This window comes from Chiloscyllium punctatum, chromosome 31, assembly GCF_047496795.1.
Source record: "Chiloscyllium punctatum isolate Juve2018m chromosome 31, sChiPun1.3, whole genome shotgun sequence".
Taxonomy (NCBI): domain Eukaryota; kingdom Metazoa; phylum Chordata; class Chondrichthyes; order Orectolobiformes; family Hemiscylliidae; genus Chiloscyllium; species Chiloscyllium punctatum.
Genome location: NC_092769.1, coordinates 13,507,054 through 13,528,499, shown reverse-complemented (window position 1 = coordinate 13,528,499; position 21,446 = coordinate 13,507,054). Strand labels below are relative to the sequence as shown.

The window sequence follows — 21,446 nt, the reverse complement described above, 5'->3', positions numbered from 1 at the left end:
CGGGGTTGGGGCGCGAACCGCGTTGCTCGGGGTTGGGGCGCGAACCGCGTTGCACGGGGTTGGGGGGCGAACCGCGTTGCACGGGGTTGGGGCGCGAACCGCGTTGCTCGGGGTTGGGGCGCGAACCGCGTTGCACGGGGTTGGGGGGCGAACCGCGTTGCACGGGGTTGGGGCGCGAACCGCGTTGCACGGGGTTGGGGCGCGAACCGCGTTGCACGGGGTTGGGGCGCGAACCGCGTTGCACGGGGTTGGGGCGCGAACCGCGTTGCACGGGGTTGGGGCGCGAACCGCGTTGCACGGGGTTGGGGCGCGAACCGCGTTGCACGGGGTTGGGGGGAAACCGCGTTGCACGGGGTTGGGGGGGAACCGCGTTGCACGGGGTTGGGGGGGAACGGTGTTGAACGGGTTTGGGGGAACAGCATTGGGGGGAATTGCGTTGGACGGGGTTAATGGGAACGGCGTTGCACAGGGTTGGGGGAGGAACAGCATAGCACGGGGTGGGGGGAACGGTGTTGAACGGGGTTGGGGGAATGCGTTCAGAGTGTTGGCATTGCATGGGATTGGGGGGAATGTGGTTGCACAGGGTTGGGGGAACGGCATTGCACGGGGTTGGGGGAATGGTGTTGCACGGGGTTGGGGGAACGGGGTTGCACGGGGTTGGGGGGAACAGTGTTGGGGGAACGGGGTTGCACGGGGTTGGGGGAACGGGGTTGCACGGGGTTGGGGGCAACGGGGTTGGGGCGGAACGGGGGTGATGGGGGTGGGTGAACCGCATTGCACGGGGTTGGGGGGAACGTGTTTGCACGGGGTTGGGGGGATGGGGGTGGGTGAACCGAGTTGCACGGGGTTGGGAGGGAACGGGGTTGCACGGGGTTGGGGGGAACAAGGTTGCACGGGCTTGGGGGGAACAAGGTTGCACGGGGTTGGGGGGAACGGGGTTGCACGGGGTTGGGGGGAACGGGGTTGGGGGGTAACGGTGTTGGGGGGGCACGGGGTTGCACGGGGTTTGGGGAACGGGGTTGCACGGGGTTGGGTGGGGGAACGGGGTTGCACGGGGTTGGGGGGATGTGGGTGGGTGAACCGAGTTGCACGGGGTTGGGGGGGATGGGGTTGGGTGAACAACGTTGCACGGGGTTGGGGGGGCAACCGCGTTGCACGGGGTTGGGGGGCAACCGCGTTGCACGGGGTTGGGGGGGATGGGGTTGGGTGAACCGTGTTGCACGGGGTTGGGGGGCCGACCGCGTTGCACGGGGTTGGGGGGGATGGGGTTGGGTGAACCGTGTTGCACGGGGTTGGGGGGCCGACCGCGTTGCACGGAGTTGGGGGTGCAACCGCGTTGCACGGGTATGGGGGGAACCGCCTTGCACGGGGTTGGGGGGATGGGGTTGGGTGAACCGCGTTGCACGGGGTTGGGGGGGGAACCGCGTTGCACGGGGTTGGGGGGGAACCGCGTTGCACGGGGTTGGGGGGGAACCGCGTTGCACGGGGTTGGGGGGCGAACCGCGTTGCACGGGGTTGGGGGGCGAACCGCGTTGCACGGGGTTGGGGGGCGAACCGCGTTGCACGGGGTTGGGGGGCGAACCGCGTTGCACGGGGTTCGGGGGCGAACCGCGTTGCACGGGGTTGGGGGGCGAACCGCGTTGCACGGGGTTGGGGGGCGAACCGCGTTGCACGGGGTTGGGGGGCGAACCGCGTTGCACGGGGTTGGGGGGCGAACCACGTTGCACGGGGTTGGGGTGCGAACCGCGTTGCACGGGGTTGGGGGGCGAACCGCGTTGCACGGGGTTGGGGGGCGAACCGCGTTGCACGGGGTTGGGGGGCGAACCGCGTTGCACGGGGTTGGGGCGCGAACCGCGTTGCACGGGGTTGGGGCGCGAACCGCGTTGCACGGGGTTGGGGCGCGAACCGCGTTGCACGGGGTTGGGGCGTGAACCGCGTTGCACGGGGTTGGGGCGCGAACCGCGTTGCTCGGGGTTGGGGCGCGAACCGCGTTGCACGGGGTTGGGGCGCGAACCGCGTTGCACGGGGTTGGGGCGCGAACCGCGTTGCACGGGGTTGGGGCGCGAACCGCGTTGCACGGGGTTGGGGCGCGAACCGCGTTGCACGGGGTTGGGGCGCGAACCGCGTTGCACGGGGTTGGGGCGCGAACCGCGTTGCACGGGGTTGGGGCGCGAACCGCGTTGCACGGGGTTGGGGCGCGAACCGCGTTGCACGGGGTTGGGGGGGGAACCGCGTTGCACGGGGTTGGGGGGGAACCGCGTTGCACGGGGTTGGGGGGGAACCGCGTTTCACGGGGTTGGGGGGGAACGGTGTTGAACGGGTTTGGGGGAACAGCATTGGGGGGAATTGCGTTGGACGGGGTTAATGGGAACGGCGTTGCACAGGGTTGGGGGAGGATCAGCATAGCACGGGGTGGGGGGAACGGTGTTGAACGGGGTTGGGGGAATGCGTTCAGAGTGTTGGCATTGCATGGGATTGGGGGGAATGTGGTTGCACAGGGTTGGGGGAACGGCATTGCACGGGGTTGGGGGAATGGTGTTGCACGGGTTTGGGGGGAATGGCGTTGCACGGGTTTGGGGGGAATGGCATTGGGGGGAACGGTGTTGCACAGGGTTGGGGGAACGGAATAGCACGGGGTTGGGGTGGAACGGCGTTGCACGGGGTTGGGGGAATGGCATTGGGGGAACAGCATTGGAGAGGGTTGACGGGAACAGCATTGCACACAGTTGGGGGTAACAGTGTTGCACAGGGTTGGTGGGACGGGGTTGTGGCGAACGGCGTTGCACAGGGTTGTGGGATTGGGATTGGGGGAATGGCGTTGCACGGGGTTGGGCAGGGATGGGGATGGGCGGGGACGTCGTTGCACAGGGTTGGGGGTAGGGCGTTGTGGGGGAGGGTTTGGGGGGGAACGGTGTCAGATGTGGTTGATGGGAGCACCGTTGGACGCGGTTGGGGGTGGGTGGGGGGACAGGAGCTCCCTGTAAATTGATGTACATCCCACCCAGCCCCTGAGAGCCCCTGTACACATTGACACATTCCCCCCACCTCACCCCCCCACCTCGGATCCCGCTAGAAACACTGACACATTCCTCTGGTGTATTAATCCGTTCCTGAAAGTTTGTATAAACATCCCCACAACCACGCTAAATCAGCTTATCTCAAGCTCCCACTCACAATGAAAGTTATAGTCCCCTCCACAAATGGGTAAAATGAACAATCCAAATGATACCCTTACATTCCCTACATCAAAGCAGCGACTACTCTTCAAGCTGACAATCTGGGCCTCCAATCAATCTCTCTGTTCTCGGAATTCACTGAGCAAATATTAAAGAAATATCCATTATGAACCTGACTGACCACCTTTCAGGGATTCCCCCTGAGGGAGAATGTGTATTGTGGGTATCTCCTGAATTGTCCCAATGGCTGGAAGTGTTTCTCCATCGAGATCCTCTGATTCAGAGTCCAGAAACTGGGGTGTGCGGAAGGACAGGACTGTGTGAGCTAGTGTATACCACATCTGACTGTGTCAGTCACAAAAATAAATCTCTCGGTTTGAGTCTTGTCATGGTCAGTGAGGATCAGTAATGGACGTCTGATTCCCTGTCTGGGAGAAAATATTCCTGTTTTGCAAGATCAACATTTTAAATTGAATATTCCCACGTATCAGAACTACCTCTAGAGTCAGCGATGAACAACGGACCCTAATTTACACCCAGACATCAACGAGACATAGAAAAATAGTCCTTGCTGTTTCAATAGCATAATCACAGCGCCACAGTCAAGCAAATGAGGGGATTGTTTCTCCCAAAATAAACTTTAGCAACTCAGACAGAACGTTACCATTTAGCCCCAGGAGCCTGACTGCAGCTTAATAACATTCTTTGTTCTGATTAAAAGTTTGTAGGCAGCACGGTGGCACAGTGGTTAGAACTGCTGCCTCTCAGTGCCAGAGACCGGGTTCAGTTCCCACCTTAGGCGACTGACTGGGTGGAGTTTGCACATTCTCCCTGTGTCTGCATGGGTTTCTTCCCACAGTCACAAAGATGTGCAGGGCAGGTGAATTGGTCATGCTGAATTGGCTGTAGTGCTAGATGAAGGAGAATGGGTCTGGGTGGGTTGTGCTTCGACGGGTCGGTGTGGACTTGTTGGGCCGAAGGGCCTGTTTCCATCCTGTAAATAATCTAATCAAATGGAAAACATTAACTCTGCTTCTCTCTCTCTACATTACCTGCCAGTCTGTTTCAAATTTCCAGCAGCCACAGCATTTGTGTTCATTTTAGTAGCATCATCGTTAACTTTTCAGAACTCACCCAGTTTCTGCAATATCTTTTGATCCACTTTGTACTGCAAACATTGCAAATTATTGTCTGGAATGTAGTCAGTGATTCGGTCCTTGAGGTGGAAATGATCACAGATTCCCGGGTGTTTGAGTGAAGTCATTTCTCCTTATCTCAGTCACTCAGGCTGCTCTCCATTTCTGAGACTGTGACCCATTGTTCTAGATTCCTATCAGCAGAGACAGCTGCCAACATCAATCCTGCCAATCTCTTTGGTATAATAACCAGTTCATTGAAAACACCTCTTATCACATGCAGGATCTCTGAATTTCACCCACGTAGTCAACAATCTCCAGAACCAGGAATAAGCCGGTGCCCCTCTGTTACAAACACTCTGATGGCAATGTGTGCTTCCTTCAGTGAGGAAAACAAATTTGCAACCATCTGTGTCCGTCTGTCTGCCTGAGGTTCCAATAAGTGCATTGATGGAAATCACATTGGAAAACCAAATCCCTTTCCAGATGTTCAAATCACTTCATGCAGAATTTACAAAACAAAGGAAATCTGCGTTGTCGGGAGCATAATCTTATTAGTGAAACTCTGTTGCACACAGCAACATGATCCTCTCACAAACACAAGCCATTGTTCTATGTAGAAATTGAAATGTGAAGCCAAAAAGGTCATGTAAACAATCTGCTGCTTGTCACTTTAATAAATGAACTTGCTGATAAGATAATGCTCAAAGTGTTATAAAGTTGAAGGTGTGTACTGTTTCTTTAAGAGAGAGAGAACACTCTTCTGAGCTGAGAGCTTATAACCTGTGTACCGTATATGACTGGCCAGCAATCCCAGAGTGTACTGGGAAAGCAAACAAATGTAACATTTGGCTGTGAAATATAGACCTGAGTTGGTTGCTGTTTTGACAATAATTCAAATTTAATCTATCAGTTTAAATTATACCCCAAGATTCCAAAACACAATCGAATTTGTATTTATTGTTTTGCCAGCATCAAGCCAATGAGATGATCTGTTGGGGGCATATAAAGTGCAGACATTTTAAAAATTGGTCAGAGAGTAACTGCTGTCTGGGAGAGTTAACATCTTGCTCGCCAAGAAATTAGGAAAGTCTCTCAATCAAAGGGTACCTTTTCATATGAAACATACTCAGATTAAAAGAAGACAACGGCCCAGGGAGATCCTCAGACAGACGAAGAAAGACACAAACGACAAGAGCCGCTATGTACTTTTGAAATTATGTTGATGTAATTTTAATAAGTGTCTTATTGAAATAACATATTGTTATATAGCTGGAGGCAGATAATAAACAGTGAAGAGAAAGAGAGAGCTTAGATTTATGATTAATTGTTTAATATTCACTTTTCAAGTTAAAAATAATTTGATGCTATTTTCTTTAAATAGTGGAATTTGTGAGTTTTCTGTCACTCAGACTTTAACAGATTACGTGGTGAGGTGAACTTTTCTGAGTGTTTGGTTTAATTAACAGAGGGGTTCACCGTCATGTTGTAACAAAAGAAACACAACAAAGTTCAGCACAGGAACGGGCCCTTCAGCCCATAATGTTGTGCTGAATGTGACACCAAATTAAACTCATCCTTTCTGCCTATCTTTGTTCCACATCCTTGCATATCCACATGCTTACCCAAAAATCCTTTCAACACCCCTCTCATATCTGCCTCCTATACCATCCCTGGCAGCATGTTCCAGATTCCTACCACTCTCTGAGGAAAACATATTAGCCCTCACATCTCCTTTGAGCTCTCCCTCTTTCACCTTAAATGCATGTTCCATAGTAAAGATATTTCAGCTCTGGGTAGAACATTTTGACCGTTAACCCTGTGCATCTCATGACGCTGCGCTGACTGTCCCTAATTAGGCCATTCTTTCCCAAATGCGCATAAATCCTATCCATAAGAATTCTGTCCAAAGCTTCCCAACCACTGAGATGAGACTCACCGGGCTATAATTTCCTGGATTGTCCCTATTTCCCTTCTTGAAGAGAGGAACACCAGTCCTCTACCACCTTTCCAGTGGCTAGCGAGGACTCAAAAATCTTGGCCAGGGCCCCAAAAATCTCCTGTCTTGCCTCTCTCAATAACCTGGGGTAGCTACCATCTGGCCCTCGGGATTAATCCACTTTAATGCTCTTCAAGAAATCCAAAGCTTTTTTCTCGACCTCAAAATTGCCCGAGCACATTAGCCTTCTCCACACAAATCTCAGTATCCTCGATATCCTTTTCCTGGGTGAATGCCGATGCAAAGTAATTATTTAGGATCTCGCCCACTTCCACTGACTTCAAGCACAAGTTCCTTCCTTTAGACTTGACTGGCCCGACCTTCTTCCTAGTTATGTGGAAGCTGTGGAAAGGGTTCAGAGGAGATTTACTGGGATATGGCCTGGTATGAAAGGAAGGTCTTACAAGGAAAGGATGAGGGAATGGAGGCTATTTTAGTTGGAGAGAAGAAGGTTGAGAGGTGACTTAACTGAGATGTATAAGATAATCAGAGGGTTAGATCGGGTTGCTATTTTTTCCACGAATGGTGAAGGCTAACATGAGAGGACATAGCTTTAAATTGAGGGAGGATAGATTAGGGACAGATATTAGGGGTACTTTCTTCACTCAGAGAGCAGTAGGCACGTGAAACGCCTGCCTGCAACAGTAGTAGAATCTCCGACGCAAAGGGCATTTAAATGGGCATTGGACATCCATATGGGTAATATTGGAAGGGTGTCGGTTAGATAGGCATCAGATTATTTTCACAGGTCGGTGCAACACTGAGGGCCAAAAGGAGTGTACTGTGCTGTAACGATCCATGTTCATATCCTCTTGTGGGTAATTATCTCCAGAACGATTTGGGATTCACTTTAACCCTACTTGTGAAGGGCATGGCTCCTCCTTGCTCTGCTCATTCCCTGTTTGGGTTCCTTTGAGCTTTTGTTTTATACATTTCTCACATGCCATGCCAATTCTAGCTTCGCAAAATTTGCATAGGCTTGTTTTTTCCTCCCTTCTGACTAAATTCCCAGCCTCCCTCGTTATCCAAGGAGGCCTTACATTGCCAGCCTTATTTCTCCTCCCTCCTGAAACATGCTGGTCATGAACCCCGATCAGAAAGCCTTTAATGAACTCCCACGTGCCCAATGTGGCATTGTCTGATGACAGCTGCTCCCAATTAACACTGTTTAGCTCCTGTCTAATACTGACATCATTTTCAATCCCATAATTTAGAAACATCCCTCAGGGTCCTGTCCGTATCCTTATTCGTAGCTACCTTAAAAAAACTTAAGTTGTGATCACTGTTTCCAAAATGGTCTCCCACTAAAAGGTCAGTCACCTGGCCCGGCTCATTCTGAAACAATGAAACCCTGAAGTGTTGAGCAGCCAGTTCTGTGCTTCTCCCAACCACATTTCTGGAATGACCACAATATCGGATCTGAGTTTATCTACCTTAGCTACGTTGCTCCTTGTGTTGAAATTAACACACTTCAGCCCATTCGTACTATGGTGTTCATTCCTCTGTATTCCCTTTCTGATTGACTCGTTTACATCTTCCTTCCTTCCTTCCTCATCCCCAGCCCCCCAGTGTGCTGCCCTGCTACTGTGGTTCTCATGCCCTTGCCATTCTAGTTTAAACCCTCACATGTAGCAGGAGTGAGTCTCCCTGTGAGGATATCGGTTCCCCTCTAGTTCAGGTCACCCCTGCTCCAGAAGAGGTTCCAATGATCCAAGATCCTGAAACTGTAACAGCTCTTCAGCCATGCATTCATCTCTGCTATCTTTCAATTCCTTATCTCACAAGCACATGGGACTGGTGGTAACGCAGGGATTACTACCCTCAAGGTCCTGCTTTTCAATCGTTCCCTACTTCCTGCGCTTACTGTTCAGGATCTCATCCCTCTTTCTACCCATGTCGTTGGTAGCAATGTGCACCATGACCTCTGGTCTCCCATTCTCCCAATTCAGAATTTCATGAAAATGCTCAGACATGTCCTTGACCCAGGCACCAGGGATACAACACCCCATCCTGGAGTCTCGGACACAGCCACAGTAACTCCTGTCTATGCCCCCAACTAGCGGCTCTCCTCCTATTTTCGTTCCCTTGGATTTTGCCCGACCTTGTTCTACAGAAGAGTCAGTTATAGAGTCATAGAGTCCTACAGCACAGAGAGTGACCCTAGGAGCCAGACTGATCCCTGGCAACCATAATGTCCATCCGTGGCAACCCCATTTCCCTGCCCATGCCCCATATCCTTCTAATCCTTTCCTACCTATGTATTTGTCCAAATGCCTCTTAAATGTTGTTAATGTACCTGCCTCAGCCACTTCCACTGACAGCTCATTCCGTATGAGAATCAGCATCTGTGTAAAAAAGTTGCTGCTAACGTTCCCTTTTATTCTTTCCCCTCTAACCTTAAACTGATGCCCTCTAGTCATCAGTTCTTCAACCCTGGGAAAAAGACTGAATGCATTCACCCTATCCATGCTTCTCATGATCATATACATTTCTATAAGATCGCCCTTATGTCTCCTATGCTCTGAAGAAAAATATTCCAGCTTTTCCAACCTCTCCCGATAACTCAGGCCATTGAGTTGTGGTGTTATAGACCTGGCTACCGCTGTGCTACTCCCCTGAGAAGCTATCCCCAACAATACACCAGCTCTCTCTTCTTAAACATCCGCATCCAACCCCATCTTTATCCCCTGTATGATCCTCAGTGTGTCCTGCTGTTGCTCCAACCCGACCACGCGGACACCCACCTATCTGATGGAACCTGGATGTTTGGACAGGACAAGATCAGGGGTGTATTTAAACGCAATGAATAGAATTCTGAAATTACATTTGTACTGAATGTAATGTAGACCAGCGTGAAATGGAGGTAGATGACCTACGTGACTTGCTGTAAGGATCCTGACAGTAGAATCCGAGGTGATCATGGGTATGTGGAGGTGAATGTGGGAGACAAGCTGGGACTGTATTGGAGTAGTCACGGTGAGAGGGAACAAATGCTGGATGCAGGGTTTCAGCAGCTGATGGACTGACGCTCAGGTGAGCTTTCGGAAACTGAGCAAGTGACCACCATCTAATAGGACAGAGAAACTGATCCATCGGCCTGAAACTGACTGACCAATTGGCTGGCAGTGACTCCAACCCAAGGGAATGGAAACATTGCTCAGAGCCTGTTTCTGTAACATTCAACACAACCAGGAAATGGAAAGTGAATAATGAGCTGAAAACAAAGCCACTACTCTGTTAGAGTCAAAATCATTCAATGTTCAGTCACTGAATATTCTAACCTGCAGAAAGGAATCTCCCAGAATCACAGCAGAAGGAGAAAACAAGCTTGGCAGAGACAGAATGAAGCCACCGCCTGCATCAAAACAGCTCAGAACAAAGAGGCTGAATTCTCAACTAACTGACAAGCAATACAGAGACCGTCAGAGTTACAGATCGAGTTCAGAATTATTCAGGAAACAGACTTACCAGATACACTGGTCGGTGGGGTGTGCCAGAAATCCATGAAATAGCTTTGTGATGTGCCATTTTCTCGTTGAGAAATGATTCTTTGTTTTCGCTAAGAAGAGCGGACGTGTAGTTCACTGATCACTAGATTTACAGACAAAGGAAACCTGATCAAGGTCTCATAGGTCAATTGCACTGTTAGTGACAGTCCATCGCACACAACATCAGCCTGTTACACAGAGAACAGAACAGATTCTCGTTTAACAGAGACACTCTCACAATGAACATCTGCTGCATTAATAAAAATGTTACCTGTTTGAAGAAAAGGAACATATCACCAATACAGCGAGACTTTTAAACTGCCCAATGTAACTACGGAGATTTTATCCAATTCAGTGATCACTTTTTCTATTTACTTTGAAGCTATTTTGAGCAGGGTATGCATCGTGGGTCGGTGTGGACTTGTGGACCAAGGGCCTGTTTCCACACTGGAGGGATTCTATTCAATACAATTGTCAACCTGTCCCACAGCAGGATGGGTAAGGCCCGAGCGGACTCTGTACCGGGCAGGGGTTGCGTCCCACAGCAGGATGGGCAAGGCCTTGAACAAGTCTGGACCCGGGATGGGTAATGTCCGAGGGAAATCTATACTGGGGAGGCATTGTGTCCCACGTTAGGGTGGGTGAGGCCGGACGGGAATCTGTACAGGGGAGCGTGTCCCCCACAGCAGGATGAGTAAGGCCCGAGGGGAGTCTGTACTGGAGACGGGTTGTGTCCCACAGCAGGAATGGTAAGGCCCGAGGGGAGTCCAACCCGTAGAGGGGTTGTGTCTCACAGCAGGATGGGTAAGACCTGAGGGGAGTCCAACCCGTAGAGGGGTTGTGTCTCAGCAGGATGGGTAAGGCTTGAGGGGAGTCTTTACCAGGGAGTGGCTGTGTCCCTCAGCAGGATGGTTAAGGCCCGAGGGGAGTCTGTACCGGGGAGGGGTTGTGTCCCTCAGCAGGATGGGTAAGACCCAAGGGGACTCTGTACACATGTGGTTGTGTCCCTCAGCAGGATGGGTAAGGGGTCTGTGTCCCACAGCAGGATTGGTAAGGCCTGAGGTGAGTTGTACCATGGAGGGGTTGTATCCCAAGCAGGATGGGTAAGGCCAGTCAAGAGTCTGTACCGGGGAGGGGTTGTGCCTCACAGCAGGAAGGGTGAGGCCCGAGGGTACTCTGTACCAGGGAGGGTATGCGACCCAAAGCAGGACAGGTAAGGCTCAAGGGTAGACTGTACCGGGGAGGGGTTGTATCCCCCAGCCAGACGGGTAAGGCCCGAGAGGAGTCTGTACCTCAGAGGGGATGTGTTCCCACAGCAGGATGGGCAAGGCCAGAGGCGAGTCTGTACCGGGGAGGGGTTCGGTCCCACAGCAGGATGGGTAAGACTCGAGGGGAATCTGTACTGAGGAGGGGTTGTGTCCCACAGCAGATTGGGTAATGTCCGAGGGGAGTCTATGTTGGGGAGAGGTTGTGTCCCACAGCAGAATGGGTAAGGCCTGAGGAGTGACTGAGAGCAAAGATTTACTTAGGGAGCTGAGGGGCAACATTTTCCACAGAGGTCGGTTCATATACGGAATGGACAACCAGGGGCACATGGGAGAAACAAGAACAATTACAACATGGAAAAGACATTTGGGCAGGAACATGGAGGGGAGAAGGTTTGAAGGGCCAAGGGCCAAACGCAAGGAAATGCAACTCATTCAGTTCTGGAAACCTGGTCAGCATTGATGACTTCGGCCAGAGAGTCATGCAGCACACAAACAGACCCTAAGTCTTGGGTTATTGGTGGAGGGGACTATCGTGACAAGGCATGTTGTCGAGACTGAAGTAAGTTGGAGAGATATGGATGGTAGTCTGGACTGGAGCAGGTTTCAAATGTGTGAAGTAATTGGTGAGAGGGGAGGAAAGTACAGAGATAGGAACTGTTTTTGGCATTAGAATGATTGAAGACACTGATCCACAAGGCATAGATACAGTGTGGGAGAGGGAACACAGAATGGAACGTTCCCAGACAGCATTCCCACCCGCTCGTGGAAGGCCTGCTTTCCCCTCTTTTGTACTGATGCTCACTAAGACAGCACAGGCTTGGATTGATGACTGTGACACTCCCGATGTTGTCTTAGTACAAGAAAACTTGCAGTAAAGGCGGTGACTGAACCTGGGGTGTGTCTGTATTGTGCTCCCCCTCCAGCACTATAGCTATGTCATGTCCTGTTAGCTGATGTTTGGAACCCTCTCATTGCTCTCTGTTCTGTGCACTGAGTGTGATCTTACCTCACTGCAGGATTTACTGAAGGCTCCAGATCTCCCTGCCCTGTGTCTCTCTGGCTGACCAACCATCTTCAATGAGAGATGGATGAGACACCCAGCAGCTGGGAAGTCTATTAGGTCAGGACTTTACTGAGTACCTACAGAGTGCAAGATCAAACAATTGTGCAGGAAGAAAGGGTTTAGATTCATGTTGCACTGGGATGGGCAACCTGTGAGCAGGCGAAGTGATGGCCTAGTGGCATGACTGTGAGACAATTTATCCAGAAACTCAGCAAATGTTCTCTGGACACAGGTTCAAATCCCACCATTGCAAATGAGAAAATAAGAATTAAATGCTTCAAAAAGGATGTAATTAAAAACCTGTGAGTATTAAACAATTGCTGAAGTTAAGAAAAGTCCACCGGGTGCATTCATGTCTTTAGTGAAGTAATCTAATGTTGGTCTTTCCTCCGATTGTCCTCGACCACGATAGCCCCGCCCTCCTGCATGTGGACCTTCTCACGATGGCGGCTCTGAGGCCCGCGCTCCCTCTTCCCTCAAACAAATGGCGGCCTTGACCCTGGGCCGCTTTCCCAACAGAGACCATCATCTCCTTATCCAGGTCTGGAGGGTCTTTTTCGGACTTTTTTCACCTATATCCGCGTCTTGTGAATTCTCTCTGCTCCTTTCTCCCAGTGAATCTCCCACACACCACTCTCTGAAGCCGATCGTAGCCGCACCCAGAGAAAGCTGTTCCATATCTCGCCGTGTCCTGGTTAATGTGACACTGCGCATGCTCTTCATAGAAACCAAACTGCGCATGCGTAGGAGGTTGTCAGTGAGTTTATAGAGAATATTCATATCTGCACAGAATCACGGGGGAAATATTCGGCATTAACAATTGCTCTGCCGAGTTACAGTCATTGAGATGGTTAATATGCAAATAGATTGTTCGGTCCAACTTAACCATACCAGCAAGGTATGTAAATTACCAATCGTTCTGGGATTTTGAAAATAAGTTTGTTACTCAAGTTGTGTAAATCGATTGGAAATATGTTCATTGTCAGATTTACATTTGAACTATTTCTTTAAAATCTCACATTGGTTTATGAGAGGTGTTTAATGCTCCACTATACCGTGACAATGATCAATCCTGCAAAGCAGTTTGCTTTCTGACCAATCCTGAAGCGTTCATTCCACAGAATGCATTGGCCCGCTCCTCACTCACTCTGGTTGGAGGACCGGCCGCTGCTCGGTCCTCCAGTTTCGCCCCTTCCTTCCAAAAGCAGAGGTGATTCAGGTGCGACTCAGCAGTTAAGCAACAGAAACATTAAGGGACAAGGGAAGTTGGAGTCGATGCCTTGAGATGCAGGGAAAATATCCCAAATCTTGGACCGAGAGACCGGCGTTCAATTCACAGGTAGTGCAGGTGTGTGTAAAAACAACTTTGAACAGGTTCATGAGGGAAAATAAGGCAAGTCAGGAACCGAGTAAAAACAATAGAAAACCCATACAATGTGGTGGTGCTCTCAATAGTCAGATGATTTTAGTCTTTACCAAGTGTTTCAGGGTCCCAATACAGTCTGTTCCACTCCTCCTTGTGCACATATACCACGATTGTGGGGTAAAGTGTTGTGGTGGGATATCAAGGTGCTTTTCTCGAACTCACTCGGTTTTGGAGTTAAAAATGGGTGAGAAAGAGTAGGGTTTTGTATGGAGTTACCTGTTCCCCTCCTGCTGCAGCATCTCATTATTGCCCTAACTCTACCTCGTACATGTTCGGTAGACATCACCGTAATTTCATAAGCCCACAATACAAGATCCGTCACTCTGTTTAAGACAGCAGAAATCTCTTTTAGCACTATAGTCATGACATGCATTAACCTGTTGCAGTGCTTCAAAACTCCATGACAGACTCAGTTTGGAACCTCCTCTGTCCTTAAGACTTTATGCACTGCTTGCACTTTTCCATTTCCCCTTTGCACGTTCCCTTTCCAACCCACCCCACCTGTATCATTCCACAGTTGGAGCTGTCAAGGGCAGAAGTCTGTGGAATAGCCTCCCTAAACTTCTCTATCTTCCTTTTAAGATGTATTTTAAAATCATTCTATTGAATCAATGTTTTGATCATCCGTGAAGCACCTTAGGAGATTTGCCATTGTGAAAGTTCCATACAATGCAAGTAGTTGTTGTTTTTGCCGTACATTAGGAGAAACAGGAACGATGCAGTCAAAATTCTAACAAGAAAGTCACTGATAGGCGCAATGTATAGGCCACCAAATAACTACATCACATTGGCATGGCAATAAACAAATAAATAACTCATGCCTGTACAAATGGTACAGCTATTTTCGTCGATGATTCTAATCTACATGTAGATTGGTCAAACCAGCTCAGTCAAGGTAGCCTTGAGGAGTTCACTATGTGTATTCATGATAGTTTTCTTGAACAGCATGAAATGGAACTGACAAGGGAGCAAGCTATCCAAGATCTGGCCCTGTGCAATGAGGCAGGAATAATTAATGACTTCAGAGTTAGGGATCCCCTGGGAAGAAGCGATCACGGTATGGTTGAATTAGAATACATTTGGAGAGTGTGAAGATAAAATCTAATAACTGGGTCCTGTGCTTGAACACTGAGAACTATAATAGAATGAGAGAGAATCTGGATAAAGTAGACTGTAAACAAAAATTTTATGGTGGGAAGTTGATGAGCAGTGGAATATTTTCAAAGACATTTTACAAAGTGCTCAGCAAAGATATATTCCAGTGATAAGGAAGGACTGTATGAAAAGGTATACTCGGCAATGGGTATCTAAGGAAAGTGATCAAATTAGACCCTAAGAACATAAGATATAGGAGTGGAAGTAAGGCCATTTGGCCCATCGAGTCCACTCCGCCAATTAATCATGGCTGATGGGCGTTTCAACTCCACTCACCCGCATTCTCCCCGTAGCCCTTAATTCCTTGTGACATCAAGAATATATCAATCTCTGCCTTGAAGACATTTAGCGTCCCAGCCTCCACTGCACTCCGTGGCAATGAATTCCACAGGCCCACCACTCTCTGGCTGAAGAAATTTCTCCGCATTACTGTTCTGAATTTACCCCCTCTAATTCTAAGGCTGTGCCCACCGGTCCTAATCTCCTCACCTAACGGAAACAATTTCCTAGCATCCACCCTTTCCAAAACATGTATTATCTTGTAAGTTTCTATTAGATCTCCCCTTAACCTTCTAAACTCCAATGAATCCCAAAATCCTCAGCAGATCCTCGTATATTAGACCTCCCATTCCAGGGATCATCCATGTGAATCACCGCTGGACATGCTCCAGTGCCAGTATGTCCTTCCTGAGGCATGGGGACCAAAACTGGACACAGTACGCCAAATGGGGCCTAACCAGAGCTTTGTAAAATCTCAGTAGCGCATCACTGCTTTTATATTCCAACCCTCTTGAGATAAATGACAACATTGCATTCGCTTTCTTAATCATAGACTCAACCTGCATGTTTACCTTTAGAGAATCCTCGACTCGCACTCCCAGATCCCTTTGTACTTTGGCTTTATGAATTTTCTCACCGTTTACAAGGTAGTCCATGCTTGTATTCTTTTTTCCAAAGTGCAAGACCTCGTATTTGTTCACGTTGCATTTCATCAGCCATTTCCTGGACCACTCTCCCAAACTGTCGAGATCATTCTGCAGCCTCCCCACTTCCTCAGTACTACCTGCCTGTCCACCTACCTTCGTATCATTGGCAAACTTCGCTAGAATGCCCCCAGTCCCTTCATCCGGATAATTAATATATAACATGACCACGCAGGTAACCATGGCTGGGATCCAATCAACGACAAGTCCAGCAGTAACTTCAGTGCATTTGCCGAATGGGCAGACTGTTAAAGTGCAAGGAGTTATGCAAGCAGCTCAGTCCTCAGTCATACAGTCCCCTCCAGTTCAGACTGTTCAGATCTCTACTATATCTGAATGTGTGGACTCCAAGGAATCTGTCGATAGCATGACTGACTCTCAGAAACGTCGAAAAATTCTATCGAGACGGCCTTCATTCAGGAAAATCCTGAATGAACTTTCTTCTGATCCCCTGGTGTGCCAAGAAATTGATGAGGAAAAATCAGAAGAAGAGTCTGTCTCAACTGTTACTACAATGACGATGCAGACACCCATCTATCAGACTATCAGCAGAAAATACATTGCTATCACACAGCGGGGGAGCAATTCAGCTGGCCAACAATGGTTCAGATGGAGTGCAAGGACTCCAGACACTAACAATGACCAACGCAGCTACAGCCAAGGTTGGAGCAGCCATTGTACAGTATGCACAGAGCCCTGATGGACAGCAAATCTTTGTTGAAAATGTGTTGCTGGAAAAGCGCGGCAGGTCAGGTAGCATCCAAGGTACAGGAGAATCGACGTTTTGGCCATAAGCCCTTCTGTGCCAGGCAGCCAAGTGCTTGTACGAGGTGCTGCTGAAGATGTCCAAACCTATAAGATCCGTAAAACTCCTAACTCTACTGCTGGCCAGGGAATGGTTATGGCATCTTCACCAGTCCTGCAAAGCCAGTCCCAGAATGCTGAAGAAACCACTCATAAATGTGAAATCTGCCTCATGAAAAACAGGGAAGCAGCTCGAGAGTGCTGTCGCAAGAAGAAAGAGTATGTGAAATGCTTGGAGAATCAGGTTGCTATTCTGGAAAATCAAATTGAAAGAGAAGGTGTACAAAGTGGCCAAAAACAGCGTGAAACTAGAACTGGGAAAACGTTAAAGGTCAACTGAAAGCAACAAAAGAGCTATAAAGAAAAGTAACATAGAACATGAGAAAATAAACTAGCACAGACTATAAAGACAGAGAGCAAACGTTTATATAAATATATATATAACGAGAAAAGAATGGCTAAAGTAAATGTTGGTCCTTTGGAAAATGAGAAGAAGCATTTAGTTATGGGATATCACAGTGGAGGATACTAATATCTTTCCAGTAACTAGCAAAGAGACAAAGGTAGGTGAGGATTTGGAAACTATCATTATTACGGAACAGCTAGTTTTAGACTGTTTGGAGGTAATTGAGCTAACGATAGAAAAGTCTTCTGACCCTGATGGAATGCCTCCCAGGGTACGAAAAGAGATGCCAGGAAAAGTAGCAAATGCACTGGCAGTAATTTTCTAAAATTCACTGGACTCTGTGGCAGTCCCAGCAGATTGGAAAACAGCAAAAGTGACACCACTGTTTTAAAAAGGAGGTGGACAAAAAGTGGGGAATTATATACCAGTTCGTTTATCCTCTGTAGTGGGAAAGATGCTTGGGTCTATTATCAAGGAAGAAATAACAGGGAATCTCGATAGAAATTGTCCATTGTACAGATGCAGTATGGGTTCATGAAAGGCAGGTCACGCTTGACCAATCTTTTGGAATTCTATGAAGACATTTCAAGCAATGTGGACAACGGGGACCCAGTGGATGTGGTGTACCTGGATTTCCAAAAGACCATCAACAAGGTGCTGTGCAAGAGGCTGTTGCACAATATAAGGGTGCATGGCGTTATCGGTAGAGTATTAGCATGGATAGAAGATTGGTAAACTAATAGGAAGCAAACTGTTGGGGACAAATGTGTATTATTCTTGCTGACAATCATTGACAAGTCGTGTGCCTCAGGGATCAGTGTTGGGACTGCAATTATTTACAACTGATACAGATGATTTGGAGTTGGAACTACATGTAGGGTGTCAAAGTTTGCATGTGACACTAAGATGATTAGCAAGACAAAGTGAGCGGAGGACTGTGAAACTTTGCAGAGCAACATAGATACATTGAGTGAGTGGGTAATGGTCTGTCAAGTTAAATAGAATGATTGTAAGTATAAAGTTTATACTCTTTGGTTGTAATAACATTTTAAAATAAAATCACTTGAATGTTAAAAAGTTGCATCATTTGCTCTGCAGAGTGACCTGAGCATCCTTGTGCATGAAGGTTGGTCACCAGGTACAACAATCAGTTCAGAAAGCAAATGGAATTTTGTCCTTCGTTGCTGAAAGGAATGGGTTGAAAGGCAGAGCTTATGTTCCAGCTGTATTTGAGTGCTGGTGAGGCCACCCCTGGAGTACTGCATGTAGTTTTTGTCTTCTTACTTGAGAAAGGATGTACTGGCACGAGAGGGGGTGCAGAGGAGGTTAACTAGGTTGATCCCGGAGTTGAGGGGTTTGGCTTAAGAGAGATTGAGTAGATTGGGATTATATTCATTGGAATTCAGAAGAATGGAAAGATATAAAATAATGAATGGAATGGATAAAATAGAAATAGAGAGATGTTTCCACTGGCAGGTGAAGCAAGGACAAGAGAGCATCACCGCAAGATTAGAGGCAGCAAATTTAAGACTGAATTGAGCAGGAACTTCTTGACCTCGATGGAATTCATTGCCCAGGGAAGTAGTTGATGCTAGTTCAGTAAATGTTTTTAAAGCTAGGTTAGATTTTTAAAAACGTAATTAATTAATGGACACGGTGAGAACGTGGGTAAATGGTTCTGTGTCCACGAAATGATCAGCCGTGATCTTATTGAATGGCAGAGCAGGCTCGAATGGCAGGACGGCCTTCTCCTGTTCCTAGTTCTTCTGTTATACATCCCTCCCTCATTCGTGACTTGGAGGTGTTGGTGTTGGATTGGGATGGACAAAAGTAAAATTCACAGAACACCAGATTATTGGTCAACAGGATTATTTGGAAGCACTAGGTTTGCTTCTTCTTCATCAGGTGGTTTTGAGATGCTGTTGTGTCATTTTTAACTCTTGTAACTCATGAACAGCAACAAAAGCCACGCAATCCGTATGCTCCAGCCAACAATGGGTCCCGGGTGATTGATGTCAGAGGCGGACCAATGGAAAGGCAGGGACAGAGCTGGAGGACCTGGCGGGGCAGTTGGTCCTCCGATCAATCAGGGTGAATGAGGGGCGGGAGTAGACTATACCACGTGATCATCCTCGCAGTCGGTTCGGGATGTGTGGACAGAGAGCTGTTGGTAAAGATAGAAATAAACAGCAGCAAGCGGGAGGGAAATGGTGTTGGCATGGGTTGAGAGGGTTCACAGACATTTGGTGCAAATCGGAAACTACAAATTTGAAACTTACAGTCCCGTTTTTGTAGTACACGGGAAAATGCCTCATCCAGCAATTGACTCGAGTAAGCACCACCATCTTTATTCGGGGCAACGATTCACTGGACACGTACAACCGCCAGCTTTGTAGGGGGCAAAGTTCAGCGGGACGCATGTGCAGCCTTCTCTGGTAGAGATTCATAGGGCAGGATTTACATAGAGCATATTCACACCCAGAGAAATTGATTTTTTTTTTCTGGATTTGTTTTGTCATTCATTTAAATGATTTGGATGTGAATAGAGGCGGGACAGTTAGTAAGTTTGCAGGTGACACTGAAATTATTGGTATTGTGGACAGTGATAAAGGTTGTCTCAGGGTACAATGGGATATTGATCGGATGGAACAATGGGCTAGGGAGTGGCAGATAGGGTTTAATTTAGATAAATGTGAGGTGCTGCATTTTAGAAGAGCAAATCAGAGCAGGACTCATACACTAAATTGTAAGATCTTGGAGAATCTTGCTGAACAAAGAGACCTTGGAATGCAGGTTCATAGTTCCTTGAAAGTAGAGTTGCAGGTCGATAGGACAGGGAAGAAGGCTTTTGGTATGTTTTCCTTTATTGGTCAGAGCATTGAGTAGAGGAGATGGACAGGACATTGGTTAGGTCACTTTTGGAATATTTTGTGCAGTTCTGGTCTCCCTCCTTTCAGAAGGAGGCACCGAAACTTGAAAGGTTTGAGAATTGATTTTCAAGGATGTTACCAGCGTTGGAGGATTTGAGCTGCAGAGAGAGGCCTAATAGGCTGGGGTCATTTTCCCTGGAGTGTCATAGGCTGAGGTGTGATGTTATAGAGGCTTATAAAGTCGTGAGGGACATGGATAGCATAAATAGACAAGGGTTGGTGGAGCCCAGAACTCGAGGATATAGGTTGAGGGTGAGTTGAGGGGGGATTTCAAAAGGAGCCGAAAGGACAACTAAAATTGTCACATTTCAAAGGCATTTGAATAGGAAGGGTTCACAGGGATGTTGGCCAAGTGCTGGCAAATGAGAATAGATTAGGTTAGAATATCTGGTTGGCATGGATGTGTTGGATTGAAGAGTCTGTTTCTGTGCTAGACACCTCTGACTGTGGGATCATAAACGTGAACATTGCTGATTCATCTCTGGGCTCCTTGATGTCCATTTGTTTGTTACCTAGCTTCCTCAGTCTCTCGTGTGTATTTTTGTTCTGTGTAATATTTTACTATTATGTTCACAGACCTCTTTGTAAATGAATTGTCCACTGCTGCCCGGCTCCTGACCATATGCTCCATTATCAGGTTATTTTTTCCACAATATCTTTGGTAGTCAAGAGTTCTTTTTTCCAATAAATGAGTGGATTTTCCTTCCATTTCTGACAGTCAAATTCTGCACCATTTTCATTCCCTGGAAATCATATTGCACTCTCTGAAACATGATGTGTATTTCTCCTTCCACAGATACCAGTGATCAAGGCTAAAGCTCTGTTGCCTGTGGAGAGGGTGATGTTTGACTTCCTTGTACTGCTGTAGTTGGTATGGTGAACGTGCTCCCACAACGTGGTTGGGTAGGAGACATTACAGATTATTCACTCAGAGATAGTGCAGAGTCAAAAATATCTACAAATCAACACGTTTTTAATTTTACAAAAATATTGAACTTTTGACATAAGGCCACAGATGGAGAATATTATGTCTGGTGACCAAGACTTTTGCGAAATAAGCATTTTTTCAGGAACGACTTAAAGGAAGAAAGCAGATCTTAGAGGGTTAGGGTGGAAATTCCAGACCGTGTTGCCTTGGAATCTATAGAAACAGTCACACAGCTGAACTCAAAAATAAACACATCATTGGGAGTCTGAAATAAAATTTGTTATTGAGATTTGAAAGGTTGTGTGGCGCAGGAAGATAGGAATGATTACAGCCAGGAATTAAACCAAGGGTGTGAAAGTAGATTGCTGTTGCTTATAAATGGGAGCATTGTGATGAATCAGCAAGTTCTGGTACAAGTGAGCACTTGGGCGGTAGAGTTTTCAATATTCTGGAGATTATAGGGAGAGTGATTGTGGGATGCTGGCCAGGAGTGGGTTTAGGTAATGAAATCTAGAATTAACAAAATGAATGAATCAGTGTTTCAGTAAATGAGCTGAGACTGTGGTCAGGTCAGGTGATATTACTGAAGTCGAAACAGTGGTCTTGGAGTGGGACTGGGCTATCACCCTCGCCTCACCTCTGGAATTCAGCTCTTTGTCAGTTTGTGAATCAAGTCTATAACAT

At 47.9% G+C, this 21,446-nt stretch overlaps 1 long non-coding RNA gene and 1 pseudogene across 1 annotated transcript; one reads left to right on the top strand and one right to left on the bottom strand.

Annotated features, from left to right (window-relative positions):
* Positions 1 to 4,418: 4,418 nt before the first annotated feature.
* LOC140456802 (uncharacterized) lies at positions 4,419 to 12,132 on the bottom strand. The gene is made up of 3 exons (XR_011953136.1): positions 12,074 to 12,132; positions 9,780 to 9,902; positions 4,419 to 4,506 (listed from the first exon to the last, which is right to left on the bottom strand). It is a non-coding gene; the product is annotated as an uncharacterized lncRNA (long non-coding RNA).
* Positions 12,133 to 15,875: 3,743 nt separating this feature from the next.
* LOC140456862 (cyclic AMP-responsive element-binding protein 1 pseudogene) lies at positions 15,876 to 20,702 on the top strand (annotated as a pseudogene).
* The last annotated feature ends 744 nt before the right edge of the window (positions 20,703 to 21,446 follow it).